Raw genomic sequence first — 13,739 nt, forward strand, 5'->3', positions numbered from 1 at the left:
ACATCATAAATCATCATAAAAACATGCATATAAGAATCATCTCATAAATGCATACATATACACGTATCCATCTAAGCATAAACTCATAAAATCACCATCCTGCATAACATCCATACATATCAAATGCATATCATCAAAATATGGGATCTCCTCATATATATCAGAGTACAATAAAGTCTACAAAATCAGCTACCACGAGCCATCCAAGACATAGTCCAAAATAACAATATAAATACATATATGCAAAATGCTCTCTCAGATGCCGCTCTGACTAGATGTTGCACCACCATTGTCACCTGCTCCCGGACTAGTCCCTGCACCACCTGATCTATCTCCCCGTAGAGGACCCATCAAACCCCCACTCACTCTTGCATCCCCTGATCTATCCCTCTATAGAGGACCCATCACACCCCCACTGCTCTGCATCCTCTGTGATCGCTCTGATCTAGCCTGCCGCATCTGTGAATAGCTTAGTGCCCGCTGACTAGATGGTACCACCTGCTCATATAGGCCCCGCCAATAAGCCACCTCCTCACATGCTCTCCATACCTCCCTCGCCAATGCCTCTGCAGATGGCCCCTATCCCTATGCTCCCTCCAAAACCCTCACTCTCACCTGCAACTAGCTCAACCTATCCACGGCCTGATCTCTCTCCTGCAGCACTATAGTCAGCTTTGACTCACGTGCAAATAGCTGCACATCCCTAGCTGCAACCTCCACCTCCAAATCCTCCACCTGCAGATCTCTAGCTGCAACCTCCGCCTCCAAATCTTGCACCCGTGTCTCAGCTGGTGTAAGTCGAGACTACAAAAGTACTATCAGTCGCTCTCGAATATCTCCACCCGCTCCCTCTCCTGTATCCATAGGTGCCTCACCTGTAGCTCCCTCTCCAGTCACTCCCTCCCCTATTTCCATAGGTGCCTCTCCAGTGGCTCCCTCCCCTCTGTCCATCGGTATCTTCCTCTCCATACCTCAGCCACCTAATCTGACTCCGCCTGGCACCAATGACCCCTGAGATATCCGCAGTGGCAATCTGCCTCTCCCTCTCCGCTGGACCCGACCACCTAAGCCACCTAATTCGCCACCTCCACCATCTCCTCCTCCGCCTCCCCCACCTCCACCATCTCCTCCTCCACCTCCACCATCTCCTCTCCCTCCTCCACCTACTATCGATCCTCGACCTCCTCCCCTACTCCGTCTCCATCCCCTCTCATCCTCAAAAGAAAGAATCATCTCTGCTGGATCGGATATCCACAGAATCGGATGAGCTGCCATTTACTGTGTATACTCATTTGACACCCCAACATCCACCACCCTCGACCGTATATCCCATGGCCTCACCTGAAGCATCCAAAACTCTGCCAATGCCTGATCATATGGAAGTATTGGCCCCCACGCATATCTCTCTCGCACCACTCTGGCATACTCTCCTGATCCCCTCGGCAGTCCCTGCTACCGTCCAAACTGCCTCAGAACCCTGCCTGGCACCTGTCTCTCTACATCGTAGGATGTCCGCTCAATCAGGAATCGGGTCATAAATACATACGGCAAGGCCTCCGCATCATCCTCCCAGGGCTCACACTCCAGATAAGGTCTCCAGATCATCGCATCAAGATCATCCAACGCCCGCCACCACCACTCTAACTTCCCCAGGTGGAGCTGACTCATCATGCCACTGTACATGAACATATAAGGCTGATCAACAACCCAAAATCTAAGACTCACTGGTCGAGTCACTGGTAAGTGCTCCCATGCCCAAATGTGCAGCAGTGTCACTCCTACTGCCAACAAGCCTCTCCCACGGTACGCTACCTCATGTAGCTCCTGATACATGTGCGCTAACACGCACGGTCCCCAGGAAAATTGAGTCCCCTCCGTCATCATCTGCTCTATAACCTATCCCCATCCAATGGCTAGACCATGCGAGCGCCTATCAGGACACAGTAGCCCTCCCATGATCCTAGATAAAACTGCGGGCAATGGCTCGTACAACGCCGCGATGTCCTCCCAAGCTATGGAGCCATCATCAATGAACACGTCCTCATCAAAGAATCGTTGCACTACTAGAGTCCCCCATGCTTTATCATATGTGACTAGCTCACCTTGAATGGGAATATGAAGGATACGCCACACATCCTCCAATGTCACTGTCATCTCCCCCTGTGCAAGGTGAAATGTGCACGTCTCACTATGTCAGTGCTCTGCTAAAGCTATAATCAAACCGTGATTCATCTGAATCACAGACATATGCATCACATCGTATAGCCCAGTTGCTGCAATGCAATCAATCTCAGCCTTTGTCAGTCGATCCCGTAACCCCTGTGTCGCTGAATGTCTCTCGCGTAACTGTAACATGCGTAGATCTTCCTGCACACAAGTATCAATCAATCATCATCAGTTGTTTTATTTTCAAACTTTATTAAGTTTAAACCTAGACTATCAACAGATACTTTGATCAAGTATCTTCGGGTCTCAATAGGTAAGCAATCATGGCACACCTAGACTTCAAACAGGCATTTATCCTAATGACCTAAGTCTCATCAAGGCTGCTATGGTTCAAATCAACTCTCACTTCACATCCCTATCCATCCATCATTGACATCGGGAGATTTTTGCTCACACACACTAGGGCATCTATTTTCCTCAACAAAATCGCTACTTCCTAAACAATAGCGTTAAAACCCTCACAATAGCGCTAAACCCCTAACAAAAGCACTTAATCAACCCTACAAAAGTGCTCAAATTGCAAAAGCGCTACAAGACCTATGCAATAGCGCTACTTAAAGACAAAAGCGCTCAATTGACCCCTCAATAGCGCTAAACAAACAATAGCACTTAAACATGCGCACACTAGCACTAATATTTTCAATAGCGCTCAAACAACAACACAATAATGCCATTGTGGCACAAAAGCACTAGTTAATTGCACAAAAACACCAAAACATAGTTTTAGCGCTATTGTCCTGACTCAACTTGGACTCAGTAAAAAACATGACAAAAATGCGTAAAATTTCAAATTTCAAATTTCCGTACTGGTGGTCCATAGTCATCTAGCCACTGGAATCATCGGACTCGCTCGAAACGGTGCTCTGCAATAGGTATCGGCATCCTGACTGCTGCTCGCTCCTCTAAAAACGTCACTGTCAGAGCTCTGGTTTCACACTGGTCACGGTAACAAATGATCCTGTTTTCACCCATTTCTCCCCATTTAAACCCTTCGCCGTCATCGTAACTTTCCTCCGCTCACCGTCGTGGTCCCCGTGAACTTCCCGAGCCTCCCATTTCTCCATTTTACCTCCGATTTCTTCTATTTTTTACCCGCGTTGCTAACTTCTTCTCTTCTATCACCCTACCAATTTTCACTCTTTTTCGAGAGATCGCCCGATTTTTCTAAATTTTTCGACCCATCTCTCGAGGGGGCATACCATCCATTAAATCTACATTTATGGGGCATTTCTTCACACCTATTTTTCTTTCTTTGAAATGACGCGATAAATCGCACCGTCTCAAAGAGGGGCAAATGTAGTCACATAAATTTGTCCAGTTTAATTAAATGAATATTTGCTATTTATTTGATTAAAAATTCACTAAGCCATCAGTTAATTAAATTAACATTTAATTAATTCATCTTCAAACATTCTTCTATTAATTAAATAAATTATTCAATTTATTTTAATTAATTCATTCAACCAAATTCACAGTCAATTAAATGAATAAATCATAGTTATTTCATTTAACGCATTTCCTCTTTTAAATAAATTAAATAAAACATTTATTTAAATCATTTATTCCCCCCCCCCCCCACTTGTATTTTCCTACAAATGCAACTTGCACACATTTATTGAAATAAATGAATTTTTATTTTAATAAAATCCTATTTTCCCTCACCCACCAAATCCACTTGCAAACCTAACCCCCTTCTAGATTCTTCTAACCCTTCCTAATTAGCCTAATCCATCCCCTAATTATTGTCACATTCGTAAGCAACTTAGAGTCACTTCTCAAAGACTTCAAAGTCTTTGAAAAGCATTTAATGTTTTGTGTGTTCAACAATTTAACCTCCAAAGTCTTCCAAAACCACTAATGGCTCTTCCATGACCATTAATGGCTCTTACATAACCATTTATGGTTATTTCAACTTGCACTCATGTGTCTCCTCAAGATTTTATTGCTTTGACCATGGTTATCCCTTTTGCCTTTGCACAAGAATTTATCCATTGGATAAAAGCTTTATTCTTTGAATAAAGAATTTATCCATTCACCCAACCTTGATCTTAACTCCCAAGTTAACTCTCAAGTCATGTCAAGCATTTAATGCTTATTCCCTCTCCTCTCAACCTATCTCACATTGACACTTGTCAACCAGGGATTGGGTTGAAAGCCCTCACATGGATCTCAAATCATTCAATCCTGACCCTTGTTGAGATTGCTCAATCTCAACCATCCATTGCTCCATTTTTCCTATAAATAGAGTCCATTTCTTCATAATCCAGATCCTGAAAAACTTGTATGCATTTAATCTATAGTGAATTTTAGAGAGCATTTTAGCATAATAAACTCATATAATTGTCATTTTGGTTTAAAACAAATCATCTTAGTATCTATAGCATCTAGTATTAGCTTTTCATTCATATTTATAGCAAATACTTTAATCTTGAATCTCCGTAAGCATCCATAGTGCAAAAAGCTGCTAAGAGCTACACTATTTTGGAACTTGGAGATGAGAGGAACAAGGAGAAACTACTAGCATGGTAGAGAGCATTTGGAGGAGCTTAGTTGCTTTTTGTAGATTCCTTAAGCTTTCTTTTTGCTTAGTAGTGTCTTTCTTGATATGCTTGCTTAGGATAGTTTTTAATTTATGATTTTCTAACATCTAACAATCAACTCTTGTTGTTTCTTGTTCAGGTGTTTGTTTATCCTAACCTTGTCCTTTTTGCAGAGCATCAAGTCTAATAGAGACCTAAGTAATTCCTACTCCAATATAAATAGAAGTACAACTATGAATGTGAATCATAAATATATTGAAAATGAACTATCTTCCTACTCTATCAACCTATTGATACTCCTCAATTCTTACATAATTATTATGTAGCTCAAATAGTATTCATTCAACAAATTATAAAAACAGTTCTAACTAAACTAACTATTCTTTTTATTACCAATGTAAATATTAAGAGGATGTACCTCAGGTGGGCCCCCTTGAGTACACTCTGAATGAGATCAACATAATATAAAAATTGAATCAACACTCAATATAGCCATTGACTGGAAATATAGAGATATGGAGTTGACTATAATAACGATAAATTTCCAAAATAGTATCATTACAAATATGTGAAGCCTCAATATATAGAGCTTGCAAAGTTTGAAATATTCAACTATCTTGAATGCACAACTCATGAATCTAGGAAAAGATTTAAAGATAATAAAGACAACATATCTTATGAAGAACATCCTAATGAAACTGTCCATCTTCAATCGATTGAAACATAACAGTAGACTCAACACATCAGCAGAAACTAATAAATCAATTTGTTAAACAACATCTAAAGCAAGAATAAGCCCTCATTGTAGTACCCCTCTTTGATCAGACTCTTTTTGTATGTTTTTGATTGACTTCAGTGGAACATTATTGTATATTGATTCAGATTTTATGCGATGTTATTTCAAGCTTTATTTGGATTTGTGGTGTATGATTTTATGCAGTATCTCAGTGCTTATGATTAATGTTATTTTATGGATCATTATCATGGACTGACACTCTTACCTTATATGTGTGATGCGTTATTCATATGTTGCGTGTTTGCAAATGTATTGGGATGTGAGGGGGTGATTTTCCTTCACTCACTCTGATGAGACAGGGAATGTCACGATTCTCCTTCATCGGTGTGCGTGTCATGTCTGTATATATATATATATATATGCATGTGTGGTTCTTTGGTGCAGTACATTGCAGGTACTAGTACTGGGTAGGTATGGGGTATTGACTCTGTTGTCTTCAAAATCTGATTCTCTTTAACATCCTTAAAATAATATGATTGAACTCAGTGCAGAAGAGACATCAAAGATAAGGAAATTCTCAAGACAACATATGACAAGGTTTGATTGAACCTTCTACACTTCAGACTTACTCAGAGCCCAGGTGGGTATACCTTTGTGAATTGAATTCATACTTTCAAACATAAACCCACAGCAAACCAGTCCAGAAAACTAGTGGATCTATTCACCTTGAAATTAACTGAAAACAAAAGAACGGAAATTATACTTAAATTCAGCATTTCGATCAACAAAACATGCAATAAACAACTTCAATCAATACCAGTGCCTTATCCAAGGTCACAGAGTCATCTAAACTCAGATAATACTCCTCAAACAAAATATCTTTACGCATCTCATTGGCTTGGTTTCTATTAATCCTTGTATATGCCTGACACCTATAAGAATTTATGCATTCCAAATTAAGCTATGATCATCAAAATTCAAAGTCTCTTCCAAAGAGTTTACTAGTATGAGTGATCCCCGCATCTTTAATTTCCCTCCTAAAGAGAAAAGCTAGCGAACACTTCTACTGAAAATTGCTTTGCAATCCCATTCAAACAAAATAACCCTGGGTTATTCAAAATGAAAACAGTAAACAAATTGTAAACACACTTGAAGACGACACAAAGCTTCACTCAAAACTGATGGTCTGTATATTGATATTAAGTTCAAGAAATATTACAAGAAGTTTTTGAATATTCTCCATTAGACTTAGAAAAGCTCAGATAAATTTATGCAGCGTTTTCTTACAATTCTTTTGCGATCCCTCTTCCTCTAGTCCTGGTATCCATTTATAACAACATGGATGTACAAAGTTTCGGACTTCTCGAGGAGAGTTTGTTACAATCATTTCTTTCAAAATAAAGAGGTTACAAGCTTTTCACAAAGACAGTTACAAGCTCTTTTTGGCCTCTGCAGTTTCTTCAACAGGCTGTTCGGTTGCAACCTCTTCTACCTTTTCAGGGGCGCTCTCCAACTATTCCGGATCATTGGTGGCATATTTGGTTGTCCACTCATCATACACCTCTTCTGTCGGCCATGAGAAATTAATCACTTTATCCTTAGTCTTGGTCAACCTTTTCCAAGAATTTCTCATTTTGTTGACTTTTGAATTGAGAAAACCATAATGTGACTTAATTTTTTCTATCTCTTGTATTGTCAAAACAAAGAAAGAAGCATCATCTAGATCAATAATTCATTTAATTCTTGCTGACAATTTAGCTTCTATCTCCTTAAGCCACATTTGTTTGTCCTATAATTGATCCGGGCTAGCAAAAACTCCTGGGAGCAACTCAAAAACTTGATCAGTATACTCCTTTTTGCACAAACTAACCTTCCTATCAACATTATCCACCTCTGCTGCTAATTGTACTAAAACTTTAGTGATGTCAGAAGTGGATCTAATGATAGGATTGGCCCTTGCTTCATCGCAGGATACACACATAAACTCTAAATCTTGCTCCCTAGGCCTCCATTTGTAAAAAATAGGTGTCAAAATGGCCTTGTCTTCCCTGAGCTCATTCCATATATCCACAATTTTACCTACATTGTTGTAGAGCAATGAGGCATTCATTGTATCTACAAAACTGGAAATTGTAGCCCTTACTCTCTCCTCATACTTCTTTGCATATAAGGCCTAAGCCTGTTTTAAGTTTTCTAATTCTTGAGGAGTAATTTCAACCATTTGAGAGCTGGAGGGTGCTGGAGATGGTGGAAACTCAATGATAGGGCTAGTAGGTGGAGGTCTTGCAGGAGAATAGGAGAACATCAGTGTTGAAGACTCACCTTGATGGTATTGTCCAGTCAACTAGCTCTGCAGCTTAGCAATGATGCTATCCTTACCTCTTACCTCCTCCTTAGCACTGTTATAGGCCTTCAAAACTATTTCCAACTTGAGTTGGAGGGTCTCTTTCTCTTTGGATTCCTTTTCTGCTACTGCAACACTAAATTTTGCAGTCTCTAACACAGTGCTAGCAGCTTCCACTACCCCTGTACTCTACACTCTTTTCACCATCATCCCACCAAGGTAACTTGACCTTGGGGTATCTTTGCTCTTCTTACTCTCATTTCTCTTGAGAGACCACATGATGAGTGCAGCATTATCCTTACTGAAAGTAATTCCCTCCATGGGTTTGGTCTCTTTCCTCACTACGTCTAGTACTAGGGCATCTGCTATATCCCACTCGAGTAAAATAAGCACTCCAGCTTGTGCCACCATATCTCTCCCTTGCTCAGGGGTGATGGTTTTGAACTCTTCCATCATCTCTTGCTTTATTTCCTCTTCTACTAGGGTTGTATCTTTATTAGGTTGCTCAGCCTTTCTCTTTTCACATCTAGCATTATATTTATCTATGTTTTGTTTCCAAATAAACTGCATAAATGCTTCTAATGTGACAAAATTGTTGTCAGCCAAGAAGGCATTACTTGCCTGCTTTATCTCAGGATCCCACTCCTAGCCTTTGAGTTCAGTGGTGGTAATATTCATTTCAACAGCAAGGGGTTCTTCTAGCATTCCTTCTTCCACTTCATCATAAGTGTAGGCAATTTCCCCTAGACTACCTAACTATAGGAGTTGCTCAGCTGCTGCTTGCTCATTTCCTATATGGATAGGGGATTGGGATGGAGAATACAAAGGTGTATCCGATTGTACTTCTTTCCCTACCCTTTGCTTCTTTGGGCTCTCTTCGATGTCAATGACATCTTGTATCTTCCTCTTTCCTTTAGAGGTAGAGGGCTCCCCTATCGTAGGCATCAGCACACTATAATTGGATTTCTTGTGCAGTGTATAATCACCAGGAGGGATTGCTTTGCTGGAAGCTGACCTACTTAGGATCATTCTCGCCTTTTCAAGGTTGCTTTTGATTACAGCTTCCCTCTTCTCCTTCAGGGTCTACATCACATCTTCAAACCAAATAATTAAAAACTTTATTTTCTCCTCTAGAGGGAAAAAACTAGACAATGGGTCATAGTTGGCATCAAACTGATGCATGAAATCTAAGGCTTTCTAATAAGCCACCCATTTCTCTTTCCTTAGCTCCTACTCATCTAGATCAAACTCATTTCTGATGAGGTCTTTAGGAAACTGAAATTGATGGGGCCTACCTCTGCATGCTGTCTTCTTTCTAAACATGTCGTTGAAGAAGTCTTCTGGATCAGCACACCTGGACACTGCAGTGGACAAATGATAAGGCTTGAGAAAATCCTCAAAGCAATTCCAACCTCCCTTTGTTATTACAAATTGGTGGGTTATGGTAGCTGCAGGGAAAATAGTCCCTTTACCCCTACCTGTCAACTCCGCCTCTTGTACACCACCAATTTGTCTAAGGATCTCTGCAATTCCCACTTTGAGAGGGACCTGGTAAGGTAACAAGAATGGGGTGCCTCTAAAACCAAACACTCTGAAAACTGTCGAGACTGGATACAAATAAATGTCACCCCAATTGTGAACAATTTTTATGTTCTCTGCGAATTCTTTTGGTCTTATGAATTCCAAAAGAACCTTGGGGATTCTTGGGTTCTCTGAGCAGAGGAGAGTCCTGATCTTGGATGCAAAGTATTTGTCAAACTTTAAGAAACTGGCATCCTCTCTATCCCATGACAACACAGTACTCCATAATTGTATTTTTTCTCCTTCTTTCTCCTTCACAAGGTCCAGTCCACTGGCAAAGTAATCACCACCTTTGAAAAGAAATAGATGCATCAGGAGTGAGTACCATCCGAAAGGCCTATCCACCTTTCCATTCTTTATTCCTGTTAACCCTCCATGGATAACATCAACAATGAAAGAAGCATAATCAAATTTAATTGCAAGAGAAGGATTCAAAATCTGAGCAATCATTAACAGGTAGTGATTTGACATATTTGCTTCAGCATCTTCTCCCAAAACTTGGCAAAGTGCCCAATACATTCCTTTAGCCCTCAGGGTGAACATACTCAATGAAAAGGGCTCTTGTGTGTTAGGTCCTACAACTGTCAACCCACCTATCTTCACAAAAAACTCCTTGAGAGGCCCGTTCCTGAGATGACTCCTTTGTGCACTGTAAATTTGAGCTAATGATTTGAAATTTATGGGTTCTAGAAAATTGGTAAACTCGTTAAGCCCAAAAGCATTCCTGAATTCTTCAACATTAATCTCAATAAGGGTTTTTCCATTTATATCCCGAATGCTTCTTGTGACTAGATCATAGTTGAGCACAATTTGGGTCAACAAATCTATGTCCATAAATACCCCTAGGACTACCAATTTCCCAACATATAATTCCCAAATACTGTTTTGCGGGGCTAGAGAATTTCTCATTTCAAATCCAATCTTAAATAACTCCAACCCAGACAATCCAACCTGTGGGTCTCTCAACAATTACCCTTGTCATACAGTCATTCTCCTATCTTTAAACGGGGAGCTCTAGACACTAATTCTTTTGCCTTCGATGCCTGATTAGTTGACAATGTCAACTGTTCAAGAAAATCATCACAGACACTCCTTTCTGAATAATTGACTTTGCTAGAAAATTCTCTTTTAGGAGCCATTTAAAAAACATAAGAAATGAATACCACTCCTAGACACTTCTGTGACGAATCAATATCTTATTTGAAACACACCACATAGGAATTGCTACACAGGAGTACGAGAAAACCTGTTCTTAACTTGAAGGAATTTGCTCTGCAATTGAACTGACTTGCTCTGCATCCGCTCCTCTACAAAATTCTTTAAAAGATATCTTCACCCGGTTGATAGGAAATCAAATATTGTACTCAGGGTCTTAACTACAACATTGATTCCACATGCTTCGGTCGTCCCTTCAAAATTGAATTCATAGGAGAATTCATATTTTTCACTCCAACGGGTTACAACGTTCCTGCAAGTCTTTCATTTTGCTCTTTCGTAACTTCGCGAAGCATAATTATCGGGCAGCTTGGTCCTGCGAAATAGCACTGACCGTCCGATCAAAAGAAACTTGATCGAGTGTTATACTAACTAACAGCTTTGGCTCCGCGCTGGGTCCCGCTTCTCTATTGGCTATGTGTTACCACGTGGTGCTCAACCACTGGCCTTGAAATTTCTTTCGCATTTGACTTAATACTGGCTGCGTGTCTTTCTCTTATACCGCCGGTTCCACCTTGGCGGGCCCACAACTTTCTTCTAAGACCACGTGTCACCGGACACGTTGCCATCCATCACGACACATAGATGGTTCTCGTTCACTTTCGCTATTACGCAGGGTATAAAGCATGAGCATATTACCCTTGCGAAATAGCGCAGACCGTCAGATCATTTTTTAATTGATCGGCATTTAACCATCTGAATAGGCTTCGGGAAGGGTAGGCCCTCTGACTCACTTTGAACACCTGGCGTCCAGTCATCTTCAGAGCTGACATGACCATCTATCATGACACATGGACGGTTCTCGTTCACTTTCGGTATTTCACAGAGTATAAAGCATGAGCATCTTACCCTTGCGAAATAGCATGGGCCGTCAGATCATTTTTTAATTGATCGGCATTTAACGATCTGAATAAGCTTCAGGAGGGGTGGGCCCTCTGATTCACTGGCGTCCAGTCACCTTCGGAGATGATCGTCGCTTTTTCATATGCCGAGAGAAAGCACTAGGCTCTAGTAAATTCTTGATAGCTGTATCCGCCAGGTCATCTCCTAACTTGCGACCTGACTCACCTTTGGGGCCCACCTTTTAGCCTTTAATCTTGACCTGCTGACTATTGTGACTTATGCCGCGTGTCGCCATCTTAGTTGCTCTCATCAACCAGCTAGGCTGCCTAGGTGGCATGCCATGTCATTTTTGCAACTTCACTGGTTTTAAACTACGCACAACTTTGCCTAGCGAAATAGCGAAAGTCGTAGATTCATCTGCGAGATGCGCACTAGTTACTAGGCCCGACAACTTTAGGGGGAATACACATAAGGCATAAATTTTTGCGATTACTTAACATGACCACCTAGGCAAATGACAAGGGGGGACATTTCCTACGATCCCATGACCCATTACTTAAGTGAATAAAGTAACGAAAGAATAGAAACCAGAGGGTTTTAAAGAAACATTAGAGGATCTAAAATCAAAAACCCCTAAACCCTTAAGGCCTAAAATAGAGCTGAAGCATTTGAAAATGCGCCCTACTCAAAATTTCAACAAACCATAACCAATCATGGGAAAAGAAAAGCCCATTTTAATCAATGATAACAGACTCCACCTGGTTTCATAGGTTTGAGCATGCCTTATATGTTCGATGGGAGTGGAGGAGATAGTTGTTGGACCCTAACTTGACCCGCAATTACACTCATGTGAGTGTTTTCATTCGGTTTTCTTTCCCGTTTGGCCGGTATGCGAGTCATAGTACTTTGATTTGGTCATCTGTGAGTCGTCATTTGATCATTCTTTGTTTTATGTGCTTTCGTTCATCTGGATGGTTATTTAATTGAACGGATGATGTTATCTTATGTTGGTGTAATTAGTTAATTATTATGCTCTGAGATTATTGATTTAATTAAATTAATGATTTGCTAGATTAAATGGTTAAATGGCTTATTTCATTGTGTAGAGTTCCATTAATATATTTTGTGGAAGGAAATAAATAATTGCCCAACCATTTAAATGCTAAATGATTATGTTGAAGGAAAGTATTATGGAAAATAGAAAACAAAATAAAAATATTTTCTTTATACCTTTCCATTTGACTTTTTCATTTTAATTGTTGGAAAAGAATTGTTTTTGGAAAAGAGGAAAATCTGATTGCTTTTTTCTTTTAAAAAATAATTTAATATGATTGGTGGAGAAAACTTTCAACCTAGAAAGTTTAGGTTGAAATTATTTCCCCCATATATTCCTAGAAATTCACGAGAATAGAAGGAGAATTTTTGGAGAGAAATTTGGAAAACCATTCTGAAGGAGGATTTGGAATTCGATTTGGTTTGCAAGGATTGGGATTCTCCATCATTTTGCTTGCTAGTTTGCTTCAAGGTTGGATGATCTCTTCTTGTTTTAAATTTAATTTTGAATTCTTCAATTGCTTCCTCTGTGTTGAAAAGATGCAAATCTCCTGGTAAATTCTTGTGGAGTGATTGGAATGGAAGAAGAAATGTCTGTTATTGTTGATTTTGTGAAGCTTATATTAGATGTTTGCTTATAGGAAAGAAATGGTTTGTTTCTCTATTTGTTGTATGTTTTGTATTCTTGAAAATCAACTTCTTGGATTTCTATTTGGAATAGAATGAATTGGATTTAGTTTGGTGTGTGCTTCCTATTATCTTATTTTCTAAGATTTGGGGTTCTTGTGTGATTGTATTTCACCATTTACCGTATTGGTAAATATCCATTTGGAATTTGGATCTTGGCACGGTGTGTGTGTGTGTGTGTGCCCGTGAAATAATCAGAGAATGAATCATTTCCATGTTTAAACGATTTTGGGCGTATTGATTTTAATGCTTTGGAAGGCATGTATTTTATTTCCTTAACGTGGACTTTACCTTACCCCATGGCAGGCTAGTCCCACCAAGCGGGTCAGTAGTGTCTACTACCTGTAGGTAGCAGTACTACCGGTCGGTAGCACCGCTATCGGTTGGTAGAAGTGCTACTGTTCGGTAGCGTCTGCTACCAGCGGTAGTGGTACTACCGGTCGACAGTACCGCTATCGATTGGTAGCAGTGCTACCAGTCGGTAACGGCTGCTGTAGACACCTAAAATTGTCAT

The sequence above is a fragment of the Cryptomeria japonica genome, chromosome 1, assembly GCF_030272615.1.
Source record: "Cryptomeria japonica chromosome 1, Sugi_1.0, whole genome shotgun sequence".
NCBI classification, from domain to species: Eukaryota; Viridiplantae; Streptophyta; class Pinopsida; order Cupressales; family Cupressaceae; genus Cryptomeria; species Cryptomeria japonica.